The sequence below is a fragment of the Ursus americanus genome, chromosome 9 (genome assembly GCF_024610735.1).
Source record: "Ursus americanus isolate L20-20 chromosome 9, mUrsAme1.1.p, whole genome shotgun sequence".
NCBI classification, from domain to species: domain Eukaryota; kingdom Metazoa; phylum Chordata; class Mammalia; order Carnivora; family Ursidae; genus Ursus; species Ursus americanus.
In genome coordinates, this window is record NC_142135.1 from 67,456,947 (window position 1) to 67,473,028 (window position 16,082).

Below are 16,082 nucleotides of genomic sequence, written 5' to 3' on the forward strand. Positions count from 1 at the left end.
TACCTCCCTCCCACAGTTGTTGATAAGGACTAAAACTGATAATATTCATAAAGCATTTGACATGTAATTTTAGTTAAAATTTATGGAGCATTCTGTTATCACCATTATTACAATCATAGTATGATCTTTAGTTTCTGGTATGTCCTCTTCATATTGGATAATAACAGTTTCTTTTTTGGGTTTATAACGTGGATTGAAACAAATTATTTTCCAGCTCATACAGAGAAGGTTATAAGAGATATACATGTGATAAAAAATAAATGTTCACATACTAAAAAAAAAAGTATTTCAAGCCTTAAGAAAATGGTTGAATTTGTTCAAATAAGCAAAATTTATATATAATGTGCAGTAAAATGTTAACTCAGGAGGCTGAGTTGCCCAAGCCCTCCACATTCCAAATGTCCCTTGACTGGCTCTTCCGAACCCTTGGAGTATCCCACCTGATAAAAGTGTCTTTGTGTGCCTGAGACTTTGGGCCATGCCATTTGGGGTCACACTATGTTACTTTGACCTCTCGTGGGGGCAGGTGGGGAAGGAGGAGCTGAAGACTGCATGTCTGTGTGACTGGCTCCTCCCCACCAACAGAAATCCTTGGACACCAAGGTGTGGGTGAGTTTCCCCGGTTGGCTACATCTGGTGCATGTTGTCACACATTGCCGAGAGAATTAAGCTCTGTCAGGACAACTGGCAGCATGCGATGGGTCCAGTACACCTGGACTCCACCCAATGCATCTTTCTCCTTCGCTGATTTTACTCTGTATTCTTTTGCTGTAACAAACCATAACTGAGTATAACAGCTTTTCTGGGACCCGTGAGTCCTTCTGGTAAATTACTAATCCTGGAGGTGGTCGAAAGGACTCCCAAACCAGTATATAATAACACTAATACTTGTTTTGTATGCACCAGGTATCGACGCAAGTTCTTTACATGTATTAACTTACTTCATTTTCACAACCCTAAGGAGTGGTACTGTTATGAGCTCCGTTTTATAAAAGGGAAAAAAACCTAAGGGGAAAAAGCAAGTAGCATAGAGAAGGCAACACAAATAGATCACACCACTTCTGGGCGTACCTAGGGCTGCAGGTTGTTGAGCTGAAAGATCTAATGTTCCTTCCACCTCACTGCAAAAACAACTTTCTGCCTGAGAGTCTTATCTCCATTCAGGATGTGTATGTACCATAGAACATTTAGAGAAACCAAGAAGCAAATGAATACAGTTGTCTCAAAACAGTCGATTTCTACTAGAAAAATCAATCCAGTCAAACAGTCCAACTCTAGGTACCAAGCCTAACCTTTGAAAGTGAAATGTAGGGGCACCTGGCTGGCTGAGTCGCTTAAACGTCTGACTCTCGATTTTGGCTGGGTCGTGATCTCAGGGTCTTGAGCTCAAGCCCCGGCGGAGGACTCTGCACTCAACGCAGTCTGCTTAAGATTCTCTCCCTTCTCCCTCCGCCCCTCCTTCCCCCTCCTGCACTCTCTCAAATAAATAAATAAATCTTTTAAAAAATAAAATGAAATGGATTCATTTACTCCCAGGACAGAGCAGAGGAAGCACCAGCTCAGAGTCTAGCTCAGCTATTTTACACGTTTCCTATGCATTTCCTTCTGCTTTAGTGAAGCAATCAATGTGTGCTTGTATAGACAGGGGTGGGGTAGAGCAGTAGATTTATGTCAGGAACAGAAAACCAGAGCGCCCAGGGTTCCTGGGTGGCTCAGTCGGTTAAGTGTCTGCCTTTGGCTCAGGTCAGGGTCCTGGGATCGAGCCCCAGTCCGGCTCCCCACTCAGCGGGGAGTCTGCTCTTCCCTCTGCTTCTTCCTCTGTGCTCTCTCACCCTCTCTTAAGCAAATAAATAAAATCTTTAAAAAAAAAAAAAAGAAAAGCTGAAAGCCCAGCAAGCGTTAAAACAAGCCCGAAGAACACCAGAGGGACACAACTGCCTACTCAGGCCACCTCCCTCTGGCCCGTCAGACAGCTGCCTACCCACTCTGTCCTCAGTAAGAGCGGAAGTCTCCACTGCAGATACCTTCCACTGCACTTCTCTTCTTTCATGCCAGTTGGCTCTATTTTACCACATGGCAAGGGAATCACAGCCACAGTGTGACAAGACACCTTAGTGACCCATCGAGACTGACCCCTTAAGGGGCCAAGCAGCCTCTTCCCGAATATATATCAGACTTGAGAACCTCACTCCTCCATGGACTACTGGAAACTCCATGGACTACCAAGAACTACTGGAAAGTTCTTCCTTACCCTGAACTCAAACCTGTCTTTTTACAACTTCTATATACCATTCCTGTTCTGCCTGCTGGAGCCATCAGCTTCCACGTAATCTACCTGGTCCACATAACGAAGCTTTAAGTCTTTATCTAGTGCCTTCATCACCAACTAGACCTCAAGACCTGAACTTTCCCTGCCCACCTGCTTACACTCACCGACTTTTGTCCCCCCATTTTTCCTTAAGCTCTTCTTTCCAGCTTACCTCTTAACTCAGGCACAAGAAACTGGAAACCACCCCTCCGGTGATAGCAACTGCCCTGACAAGACCACCCAGACAAGCTTGAGCTAAACCCCCTACTCGCATCTGCACAGAAGGACCATGGAGTGACCCCCAGAACTACTGACAGCTACCTTTACCTCATTATCCCAAGGAGGAGCACAAGCCTCATTTACATAACGTACAAAATATGGATAGGCATGTTTCCTTAAGGCACATGTGCAACGCAATGCCAATCTTTACATAGGGTGACAAGGATCCAGTTTTTAAATATTCACCCCAACCCTAACTAAAAGGTAACTATCCACCCTTGCTTGGGGAGTCACGACTTTGGAAGTTATTCCCTGTGATCTCTTTATTTGTTGCAGGTCAAGTTTCCTTTGTGTGACAGCTTACCTGGGCACAGTTTCTACCTTCGATTCACCAAGGAGCAAACTCACATTGGTTTCGTGACACCCTCAGCCCTCTCCCTGCCACCCCCTAGGCTAACCGGATTCCTCTTGTGCCAATATTTCTCAAATTACCACCGGGACACTCTCCTGCATTTCTTCAACTGGTTGCCCACAAGGTGTCACCTCAAAATAGAGTGAAATTATTGCTTCCCTATTTTTTTCCTCTTTGTATTCTTCTGTGGAAGCACAGACAATGTGCCTAGAATTGCATTAGCCTTTCTGGCACTCACACAACATAGCTGAGGAAAATTTAGCTATATTTGCATATGCTGCTGGTAAACCATTTCTCTTCCATCTTGAAGGTGCGTGGTTGAGTATTCAATTTCTTCTTTTAAATTTGGCTCAGATCTCCACCCTATCTTTGTTTTTGCTTTTGTTTTTTGTTTTTTGTTTTTTTTGGATCTTGAAAATTGTTATCCATCCGAATTATTGTCTGTGATTTTAACGAGTATTGGATTTGTTTTTAAACTTTCCCCACCCTTATTTGGGGAGCCACTATGGGGGGAAAAATCCACAAATTGTCAAATATTGAATTTTCAAACAAAAATCATTTATTTATGCTCACTTATAGCAAGAAATGTTTGAGAATGTCTCCTGATATCTGCCAGGGACTGTGAGCAAATGTTCAGAAACCTTACTTCTCTTGTGGAAATATTGCTTCAGTTACCCAACATTAGATGCACAAACAAATGTGGGATTACTGTGATAGACACCCAGACGAGGGGGTGTTTGGAGGTGAGGTGTTAGCTCTAGCAGGACAGGAAGGAAAAAGCTGTCATTCTCACAGTGACATCATTTACAGTCCTCGTTCAGGTGACCCTCCTTCCTTCCACTTGGGGTCAAGTTTAGATCGATGTGATTTCTTTCAATGCCTGTACTGACAGCAGGCACACAGAATGCAAGCTGCCTTATCTCAGTCAATACACTGTGTGTCCTGGGTGAGCGGCAGGTAACTATTGACCAATTGGGAGGAGCTGAGCTTGAGGAACCAACTGAAACATTTTCTTTCTTATCTGTATTTCCCCTGGTTGAATAGATGGCCTGAGCCTTTTCTACTTTCAGCATGACATAATTCCATTTACCTGGTCACACAATGGACATTGATAACAGGAACACACTACATTGTGAAAGAGTTGAAATTCAGAAAACAGAAAGCAAACGTTGCTTTTTTAAAAAAGCTGGTATAAATAAAAGAAGCCAAGAGAAATGCCCTTCTTAAATGTCGCCTTCTGGACATTTAGCAGAGTCAAAGCACTCTGTGAGAAGACTGATCAAGGCCTGACTGATAAAAATGCCGTCACCACTCGTAAACAGAGGGCTCAGAAATGACGCATTTAGCGCATTAACCACGGAGGAGCCCCTTGCCTTGTGACTTCCTTGTCCAGGTCACTCCTGGCGGTAATCTCTATGTTCAGTGGCTTTGCCTCCCCGCAAGAAGCTTAATGCTTCCACTGGAATAAACATTTTAGACTTTTCTCTGGGGTCCTCTTTGTGACACTGAATGCCAGGTTGACCCCAAGGGCAGACAGGGGAGTGATGTGAGCTATTTCAGCCCTGGTTATCTCAGTGGTGCGGCAGACTACCCCAACAAAGCCTTCATTCTAACCCTGATAGCTGAGTTTTGCTTTCCTGCCATTCTATTCATTCTCTCCCTCCCACCTTCCCTCCCATTCCCTCCCCTTCCTCCTCCCTTTCTACCTTCTATCTTCTCCTTCATTTCTCCAGTGTTTGGAACTTTCCCTACCCCATATCATCAAAGGTCTCGAGCCATGGTCGAATTTTACTGATTCTGAAGGCAATTGAATTCCAGAAAGAACAAGATGAAGATGGAAATGTTCACCGTGAGCTAGTCCATTATGCAAAAACCCATCCAGGATTGCCCTGAGACTTCTGCTGTCAGTCAGAGGTTTATTTCTAAGACTTTGTTTCACTATTTTATCTCAACAGCCATCACCACATAATCTTCTTACTAATAAACTGCTATTGCCTGGCTTCGTCTATACCAACGTGGAATAAGGGCACAGGAACTCTGCCCTTCAACCCTAGGCACGCATCAAGAGTCATAGGAGGCCAGAGATGCCTCAGAGGCAATTAAGTCAAACCCTCATTTAACTCAGGTCCTAACCACTTGTTTTCCAGAGACCAACCTCATCCCTTCACTGGGAAGGACTCCACAGTCCTGGTTTTACTTCTTAAAGTCAAGGATGGGCTTGGTTTTGTGTAATAGCACAGAATTGCCTAATATCCTAGTGAGCCTCTCTAACGACTTCTAAACAGAAAGAATATATTTTTTAAAAAAAGTGTATCTTTAGAGAATTCTTCTAAGTAATACTATTAAGCCTCTTTTTCTCCCTGTAATTTTAAGTATGAAGGAAATTCCCCCGGGAGCTCCAGCCTGGGCTTGAATGATGGTTCCACCCCTGGCTTTGTGGTCTTGGGCAGATTCCACTGCCTCATGTGTAAAACGAAGATATGAAATCCCGCGAGGTGGGAGTAAAGAGGATTAGATGGACTGAGACATGTAAACTGTTCAGCTAACTGGGTTCGTTCATTTTTAGCCTTTATTTTTCTACCCCTTTTGCAGATAAGAAAATTAAGGCCTGGGAATATTGAGTTCTTTTATAAATTGGGCCACAAAGCATGAATTCAACTCAAAGTTCCCATAGCTTCCCATGAAGCTATGGGAAAACTTACAAGAGAGAAATGTGTATACTCCTGCATCATGTAACCTAACAGTAAATGAAGAACTAACATTTCAAAATTGATAAAGACTAACATTTTAAGAATTCAAAATAAGTGATGATACCATTCCTCATGAATGTTAACCTTATGACCTTACCCTATATTTTTATAAGTAACACAAAAACTTCCATCTGATAAGCAATTATTTATGTAGTTTTCGGTGCAGCATACTTAGAGTTGTTTTCAACTGTGTAAAGCAGTACGAAGCTTCTTTCTACCATAATGCCTTCGATCATGTCCTTGAGAAGGAGTTTAAGGAATATTTGTAAGACATATGTTCTGTTCAGCTAACAAACTTTCCATAATCAAAATCATTCTTGCAGCAACATGATTGTGCTTGCTGGGAACAATTAATGTTTACTGAACCAAATAAATCATGAATCATAAATCAATAAATCATGTTTTTAAGAGATAAGCCTAACTATTTCTCACAGAAAGCAGCAAAGCTTTACCTTATCAAAGTGAAGAAATAAATAAACCTTCCTCAACGTTGACAATACAATTTGCCACATTTAGTGAACTGGAAATATAAAGAAACTGATCCAAGAAAAATATTCTATTACTTTTGAAGTGAACTATTTTTAAAGAGAGCTAAATATTCAGCTTAGCTCTTGAATTTATGTACCATAACTCAGATTTAAATGTATAATGTATTTCTATTTAACTGTGATGGGCTTGGGCACTGCCAACTGATCTTATAACAAGGAAGAAAGAGCCAAGAAAAACCACAGGCATCTTCAGAAAGGTTGGAAGTAGATGCTTTTGTGAAATTAGGCTCACAAATAAATAGGACAAGAACAACACTAACACAGAGCCCTAACCACCTGTGGCTGGGGAGGACTTGAGATTGGGCTGGTCTGAATTGGGATGGGCTGTAAAGGTAATAAATACATTGGATTTTGAAGATAGTATAAAAAAAAGATTGTAAAGTATTTCATTAATACTTTTTAAAATTACATATTGAAATCGTAATTTTTGTGTGTATTGGGTTAAACAAGACATTATTGAAATTAATTTCACCTATTTATTTTTATAATGTGGCTACAGGACAACTTAAACAGCTTTACACGTGTGGCTCACATTCTCTCTGTTGGGCAGCATTGGCCCAGAGCCTCATTTACTCCGTCATGCTTGTGGCTGGGCCCGGAGTAATATGCTAGTCCTCATTCAGGAATGCACAGCCATCTTAAAGGGCCTGGGCAATGTCATTACCTATCATTGCCAACATCCACTGCTCTACGCTCATTCCACGTATGAACTCATTTGACCTTCTCATGGGCACACGCAAAGTCCCATGTGACATGAGAGCCATTTTCTGAGTCTCACTGTTGTTGCTTGAACTAGAAAGAAACTTCATTAGTTTAGACTCCATTAATTTGCTATCATTTAGATGAAGGTTCACATATACCTTTATTATATCTCTAAATGAATAAATAATGTGAAAAAAGCTTTAGAAAGAAATTTTAACTACCTAAAGAAAAAGAAAGAGGTTCTTTCTGCACATGTAGCAAAATTAATAATGACTTTGTGTTATGACTGCAGATGTTTTTTGCTGTTCATTATAAGGGCCCTGGGAGAAGTGAGCTGAGGAAGAGTACTAGGCTAGGGATTAAGTGCCTCTTCTCATCAGCACGTCACTAAGTCACAGTGGGCTCTACGGAGTGCCTCACTCAGCTTCTCTGGCCCCACATTCTTCACCTATAAAATGTCAATCTTGGATGAGGTAATATATTTACCCCAAGATTCCATGAATTCCACTGGATTGGAGTCCACCATTTCTTCTTAAAAACCATTAAATCTTGAAAATCATTTTTCACATTTCTCCAGTTTAGACGTTAAGCTAATTGGCTCAAATTGTCTAAGTCCCTCTCTACCTTTGTTTTTACCTCTGTCTAGAAAAGCATAAAAATACTAAAAATGACAAGAGTTGGCCAGATGTGGATTGCCTTTCCTGAACTTAGTAATGCCCAATATATTCAGATATCAAGAGTCAAAACGATTTACCTTTTGAAAATATTGTATGCTTCTCTAAGTTTCTAAATGTTGAATTCAAAGTTGCCAGGTGCTTCTCTCATCTATGGAACATAAGAACTAGGATGATCAGTAGGGGAAGAAAGGGATAAAGAAAGGGGGGGTAATCAGAAGGGGGAATGAAACATGAGAGACTATGGACTATGAGAAACAAACTGAAGCCCTCAGAGGGGAGGAGGGTGGGGGAATGGGATAGACTGGTGATGGGTAGTAAGGAGGGCACTGGGTGTTATACGCAACTAATGAATCATCGAGCCTTGCATCGGAAACCGGGGATGTACTGTGTGGTGACTAACATAATATAATAAAAAATCATTAAAAAAAACAAAGTTGCCAGGTGCTACTGAATAGCTGTTTTCCCGTGCTATTGTTCAAGTGTTTTAGTTTATTTAAAATATCTTATTGCAGGCGCCTGGGTGGCTCAGTTGGTTAAGTGTCTGCTTTCCACTCAGGTCATGATCCCAGGGTCCTAGGATCGAGTCCTGCATTGGGCTCCCTGTTCAGCAGGGAGTCTGCTTCTCCCTCTACCTCTCCCCCCTGCTCGTGATCTCTTTCTCTCATTCTCTCTCTCTCTCAAATAAATAAAATATTTAAAATAAATAAAATAAAATATCTCATTGCTACACATGATCTGTGCAGGGACAGTAGATTCCTGCTGCAGAGGAGCTGCCACGGGGCCTGTAGCCACTAAGGGTGCTCCAGGATGCACAAAAATTCCCCTCGGTGCTCAGTAAATCTTGTTTGCCATGTCTGAAATCTGTTTGAGAATGTTCTGAAAGAGATTTTGGTACACACTGTATTGGCATATTTTTAGAATTATCACCTCCAGGAGAGTTTCCCATCTCCACAGCTGGTTATAATTATTGTCACCCCCACATACCACCACCACCACCACCACCACCATCATCATCATCATCATCAACCACAACCGTTTTTTGAACACTTACTGCTTGCCAGGTTTTGCACGAAGTAACACTTAGCCTGCGTTATCTTTGTTTAAACCTCACGATAATCTTCTGAGGTGGGTATTGTTAATTCCATTTTGCAGATCAAATAACTGTGCCTCTGAGAAGTTGATTAACTTGCTCAAGATTTTCCTGGTTAGTTGTGGAACTAGAATCTGAACCCTAATATAAGTCTACTATCTACATTCTTAAACACTATGCGATACTGTATAACAATTATCTAAAACTTAGTAAGAAACCAAAGGACAGTATGTATTTCAGGAACTGGTAATATTCAAGTTCTCAGAAAAGCATTTCTCCTACTTTTATTGACGAATCCAAAAGTTAACACAGTTGTCTCTTATTCATGAAAACTTGATTTTAGGCAAGTGAATGAAATCAGAAAAGAAAATAGCAGAACTTCATTCAGCAAAAAAAGTGTAAGAATTATAGCTAATATGATCATATTTTTACCTATCATGGCCAGCCAGATATTTAATAATACTTCAAAGTTCTTTCTTCTAAACATACGGAATTCACGCAAATAGCTGGGAACACCTAGACGGAAGTGCAGTTGGGTCACTAGGGAAAGTCAAGTAGGGTGGAGAAAGGGAGCAGCCGAGGTTTGATTGAGAACAGAGCTCAGCTGCCAGAAGACGAGCCAGTCCAGGCACCTGGACGTGGGGAGGCAGGGCTGGGGGAAGGGAGCCCAGGACGGCCAGGGTGGAAACTGGCAGCTGCAAATGGACATTCTGCTGAATTTATTTACAAAGGAGTTGATCACTCTTTATGAAGCAATGCATTCCTGTCATAGTAACTCCCAGTTCCTCAGCTATAAAATGAGGAGAGAATATTACCATATTCTCCACAGGGCTATGAGAGATAAAAGATATAATAAAGTGCTTGGAACTCTTTCAAGGAGAAATGATTTCCATTGGAAGGGTTTATCATTTTACTGACACTTCCCTGAGTACGATTTTCTGAGCCTGAACAACACCCTGCTTGTCTGATGACAGAGATAGCCCACGTCTGCCCACTGAAGAAAACCAAAGACTGCAAACTTAGAATGTAGAGATGGAGCCGATTATTTACCTTGCAAAAGAATTATAACCTTACCGGAGCAATTTACCAAAGAATTCCTATTCAGCAGAGTCACCCTGGGACACCGGAAGTGTGAGAATATTCAAGACCGTCACTAGCGTTGTTGTGCCCAAATCCTTCATGGGAACCCCAAGTGTCAGGGTGAGGTCTATAGGCGTCTTCAGACCCAATCTATACCCGAGCCAGTCAGCTCTCCCTGCAATCATTCCAAATTCTGTGTGTGTGTAGGTTTCCCAAGGTTTACGGAATGGAATGCACAGCTATAGTTACTTCGATGTGGATTCAGGTGTTCTGAGATGGTCGCAGGAGCATTAAAATCACACGTTTTTCACATGCAGATATTTCTGGAGAGGTTTTTTTCCCGACTCCCAATCATAACTTAAAATAGCATCACTGCACATGGCTGCAGGTGCCTGGACCACCTGCTTTGAATGGAGTCATCTTTCATTAGAATTAGACCCGCACGAAGAGCTGCCAGTCAGTTTCAGAGCATCCCTAATTTTCCTAATTATTCTCCACCCTCTGACAGTGGTGGTGCACACCCTCAGAGGAGCTCCTGTGGTGGGACTGGCATAGAATGTTCTGAAGCAGATCGAGAAATACCAAAAGTTGTCAAGAACTAAGACAATGAGGCTGACTCATGCTATCTGAGTTTGAAGAGGAGGGCTAGAGTTCTTGATAAAAACTACCTTTCATAAGTCTATTTTTTGAGTCAAATGACAGTATGTTAATGGGTCCCTTTTGATATTACTCTAGGAGCCTGAATATCAATTTTCTTCCTGAATGTCTGCATCTTCCCCACTCACAGTGGGGATTGAGGACAGTACAGTAAATGGCAAGTGTGATGGAAGAAGTTGCTTTTCAGCTGGAGGATTGGAGCTGGCAGGAATGGTACAGACAGCCGAGACAAGCTGCAGTAGTTGGAGAAGGCACATGCCCCCCAAAAGGGTGCTTTATAAGCCCTTGTGGAATGAATGAAGGAATGAACACACAAACAGTGGGAGAACAGTTGTGATAAAGGAGATAGAGCATTTGACTCGGAAAGAAGAGAACTAAATTTACATTTTGCCACCTACCAGCTCCGTAATTGGGGCTAAGTCATTTAACCTCTGTGTACTTTAGCCACGTTATCTATAACATGAAAATAATCATCTATTTTTATCTACTTACATCTATTTTTTAAAGGTAACTACTTTTTAAAGAATCTATATATTTTTTAATTCTCAAAACCTGAAAGGCTCTGTTTTCAAGAAGGCTCAGGACAGGGGTGCCTGGGCGGCTCAGTCAGTTAAGTGTCTGCCTTTGGCTGGGATGGAGTCCCACATCAGGCTCCTTGCTCAGCGGGGAGCCTGCTTCTCCCTCTGTCTGCCCCTCCCCCTGCTTGTGTGCTCTCTCTTTCTGACAAATAAATAAAATCTTAAAAAAAAAAAAAAAAAAGGAGGCGGCTCAGGACAAGTCCAGGAGCATGTGGCCTGTGGGGAAATAGTACAGTACCTTTTAGCACCTGTGCATGGTCCCCAGGGGAACAACTTGGGCACCACTTGGGAGCTGGTTAGAAATGCAGATTCGCAGGCTCGCCCCAGACCTATGGAATCAGAAGGTGCGTTTTCACGAGATCCTGGTGCTTTGTATACATGTTAAAAGGTGCAAAGCATTGCTCCAAAGCTAAGCCTGCAGAAACCTGCTTTCATCTACCTCCAGCAGAGCTGTAAGGATTCATCAGGTGTGGCTCAAACCAAATCCCTGATTACGTTCTCTAGTTTCCTCAATATCTTAAAGAGTTAAAGGAGTTCATGAAGGGTCTTACTTATTCTTAGAGAATATCTCTCGGGTGAGGAATATCTTTCTTCATATCTGAAAAATTATTTGCTGGGGGAGGGAGGGCAGGAAAACATTTTAGTCATTCAAGATGGGGGCACTGAGGCTATCCTGCTTTGCCACTTCACATTTTGCCGGTGTCTATGTCATACAATAAATTCTTTCACGAGGTTTGAGCACATGCTATCTGCTGAGCGAGGAAAAAAATCTCCAGCTTCAAGGTACTCACATGAAAGAGAAGGAGGGTAATGTAAAAACAGCTGCCTGGCACCTCTTCAGCTGTTCATACATTCCAGAGGGCGTGCCGAGACCCAGAGGTCAAGTCAGAATGAGGCCTCCCCAGGCTGGGCATCAGTCTAAGCACTTGGCCACAGGACTGACCCAGTCAGATGACCCTTGATTGCAGAGGTGGTGGGGTCTGACACAGACAATGAAACACAAGCAAATGGGAAGTTCTGGAAACAGAGAAGTGCTGGGAAGCCAATGAATCGAGCGGTGTGGTGAAGAGGGCCTGGGCAAAGGGGACAGGCTGCTTAGTAAGGATGTACCCCAGAGATGCTGTGTGTCTGTAGTGGGGAGCCAGCTTGTTCTCTACTCCACGAGGAGCAAGATTGTAGTGTCTCTTCATAGGACCAATCCACAGACACCATCTCTCAATTCCTCCATTTTCAACACTGCAACTCGTTATTCAGCTTGGAGGATGCTTTATGACTGTAGTTCGAGCTACATGATAGATCACTATGATTTAACAGGGATTATTGCTTTCCTTTGGTTCAAATGAAAGGTACTGGCTGATTTTCAAAATAACACAAAAGTCAGATTTTACAATAATGCATCCAGATCTATAGCTGAACTATGACTCTAGTCAAACACCAAAACTAACCAGAGGTATAAACACCGGAGGTAAGTGAGTATTATGAAAATATTTCTAATTAATATTATCCCCTTGTTCATTCATTCAGTCTTCATTCAAGATTTACACACTGGACATTAATTTTTGGCCTGCTTCTGAGCAAGGCCCTGAGAATCAAAACTGAAAACATGCTACTGGCCCCATTGAGTACCCCCTTTGCAAAGCTAACATCCCACCTGCGGTCTTGTTCCCGGTCCCTCTGGCATCCTCCAAGGTATTGTTCCATCATTTATATGTCAAATGACAGGGTAAGGGCTCAGGACAACGGACTCCTGAGCATCTGGGTCAGTAACTGGACACCTTTGCCTCCTTGCAGCCCTCCCAGGCCTATACCTATACCTCCTCATGCATGAGGCTTCTCTGAGCTTCATTTCCCTCCATACAAATTGAGATTACATGGTCAGGCCCTTTATCTTTCTCTTGGCCACACACTGAACTACCTAATAAAATCCAGCAAATCCCAGCCTTGGATGGACCCAACAATATGGCTTCTCCACATCAGCCTGGTTGCTGATGAAAAATGCGTCTCACACCACCCAGGAGTATGGAGGTCACTGTACACCCATTATCAGCACTCCCACCTCCCCTCTTAAAACTGCCTTCTACCTTCTGTGTTTCCCCCAAAGCAAGTTCAAGCCCTTCCCAATTCTCCACACACTTTAGTTCATGCACTCTGTGCCGCCTTACCCAAACCACCTCCTGCACACCACCTTGTTCTCTTTGGTAGGACTTGCCTACTTCCTGGGGAAGATAGTAGCCAACAGACCCATGAGAGCTGAGCTCCCCTAGCTTCAGGACACCACATTCAGTTGTCTGGTTACTGCTGAGGGATCCTCTTCAGCAGCGAGAGGAAGAAACCTCCTCCCGCCAGGTTCTGGGTCCTAAACTGTCTCACCTGTTTGTTGTTACTAATTATGTTCCTATGTCTTCAAGTTCTCCCTCTTGACTGGATCTGTGCAATTTGCCTTGAAATATCCTCTCCTCCCCATTTTCAATAAAAGAGGAAGAAAAGGTTAAAGAGAGGAGGAAGGCAATGATGAAGAAGATAAGAAAAATAGACAAAAGCTATAGTAAAAACACTCACATGCTTCTCCAGATACAAATATCTCCTCTACCTTCACAGCCAAACTTTACACAATAATTGTTTCTTTTTTTTTTTTAAGATTGATTCATTTATTTGAGGTGGGGGAGAAGGGGTGGGGACAAAGGGAGAGGGAGAGAAAGTCTTAAGCAGACTCTGTGCTGAGTGCAGAGCCCCACGTGGGGCTCGATCTCACGACCCTGAGATCATGACATGAGCCGAAACCAAGAGTCAGATGCTTAACTGACTGCACCAGCCACATGTCCCCACAATAATTGTTTCTATTCTCTGTGTCCAATCCTCACCTCCCATTTGCCTCTGAGGCTGCTGCAATCTCACCTCCACCCATGTGACTCCATTACAGCTCTTGCTAAGGCTACCGATGTGACCTTCAAGTCATGAGGTCCAATGGGCACCTTCCAATCATCATCTTACTTGGTATCTAGCAGCAATCAATTGAGTTGCCACTCTACCCTTTTTGAAACTTCCCTCTTACCCCTTGTCTCCAGGGACATCATACATCTGGTTTACCTCCTACCACTTTATATGCTCACTCTGGACTTCTCCTCCATTCCCATAGCATGCATTCCTTTCTTTATGCTTTTGAGCCCTAATTTATCTTCATTCCAGAATCCTTTCTGAGCTTTAGAACCATCCATGCAACGGCCTATGTGACTACTCTAACTGGATGTCACATAAGTCTTCACACCAACCATGTCCAAACCTGAACTCATAACCTTCTCCCCCAGGCAGCACCTCCTCCAGAGTCCCCCGTGCTGATAAACAGGACTGTTCTCCATCCAGGTGCACATGTCAGGGACCTCCAGTCATTCCCAAAACCTCTTTTATTTATTCCCCATAACCACTAAGGTTAAGTCTTATTCTACCCAACAAATGTTTTTGAGTCTGTCTTCTCTCTGCCCTCGTCCCACCACTGTAGTCTGAGTTTCAGCCATCTCTCGCCTTCACTGTCTCAGGAGCCCCAGATGGTCTCCTCACTCTTACTTTCTCCCTCTTCAGCTCAATATTCTCATAACAGACAGAGTGAGCTTTTTAATAAATCCAATATATTCATATCGCTTTCTTGCATAAGATCTTTCTATGACTCTCCACAGCTCCTAACTCCAAGTCAAGACTTATGTGGCCCTGCACAGCAGGCCCCTGCACATGTCCCCAGCCTTTATTCCCCTTATTTCTGCTCTTCAACCTCACTGATGTTTTTCAGTTTATTTTTTGAATTCTGTATTTCAGGGGCACCTGGGTGGCTCAGTCAGTTAAGCATCTGCCTTCAGCTCAAGTTATGCTTTCAGGGTCCCACATCAGGCTCTCCACTCAGCAGCAAGTCTGCTTCTCCTTCTCCCTCTGTGATCTCTCTTGCTTTCACTGTCTCTCAAATAAATAAATAAATAAATAAATAAATAAATAAATAAATAATCTTTAAAAAATAAAAAAAAAATAATTCTGTATTTCATTGAGTCTGAGAGGTTATCATTTATACAACATGTCCTGATTTCAGGAATTTCTAATGTAAAAGGAAAAAAATCTTATAATTATTAGAACACAGTAGTTCCTGCATGTGGCCCTGCCCCTTCCAAATGCAGGGTTTCTGCTCCCACATCACTCCTTCTTTTTCTTGGGAAACCCTTCTTCTCATCCTTCAAGTCTCAGCTTTTGTGTGAGCTCCTTAGGGAAGCCTTTTCTGATTACCACAATGGTCCAACCAGAGGTTGGGACCCCCATTGTGCACCCTCATGGTGCACTGGAACTTTTCAGAGTACTTGTTGTTGTGATAGTAAATAGCCTTTTGTATAGTAATGTGTTTAAAGTCTTTTTCCCTTAACAGATTATAGACTCAGAGCAGAAGATAACCTGCTATTGTCAAAAGACCATATAAGGCATAATAAGGCATATCTATGGCTATCCCCTCCCTTAGAAACAGGGAAACAAGGCCATAGAGAGAGAGCTGCTCAGGTCACATGACTACGAAGTTAAACCCTAGAATCTGATTTCAGACTCCGGTCTCTTAGCCACTTTTTTTTAAATGTTTTTTTATTATATTATGTTAGTCACCATACAGTACATCCCTGTTTTTTGATGTAAAGTTCGATGATTCATTAGTTGCGTATAACACCCAGTGCACCATGCAATACGTGCCCTCCTTACTACCTATCACCAGTCTATCCCATTCCCCCACCCCCTCCCCTCTGAAGCCCTCAGTTTGTTTCTCAGAGTCCATAGTCTCTCATGCTTCATTCCCCCTTCTGATTACCCCCCTTTCTTTATCCCTTTCTTCCCCTACTGATCTTCCTAGTTCTTATGTTCCATAGATGAGAGAAATCATATGAAAATTGTCTTTCTCTGTTTGACTTATTTCACTTAGCATCATCTCCTCCAGTGCCATCCATGTTGCAGCAAATGTTGAGAACTCGTTCTTTCTGATAGCTGAGTAATATTCCATTGTATATATGGACCACAACTTCTTAATCCAGTCATCTGTTGAAGGGC

General features: G+C 42.5%; 1 protein-coding gene across 1 annotated transcript in view; it reads right to left on the reverse strand.

Annotated features, from left to right (window-relative positions):
- CLVS1 (clavesin 1) overlaps nucleotides 1-16,082 on the reverse strand; it is a 168,331-nt gene that overhangs the window by 2,657 nt on the left and 149,592 nt on the right. The gene's annotated exons all lie outside the window — the stretch shown is intronic.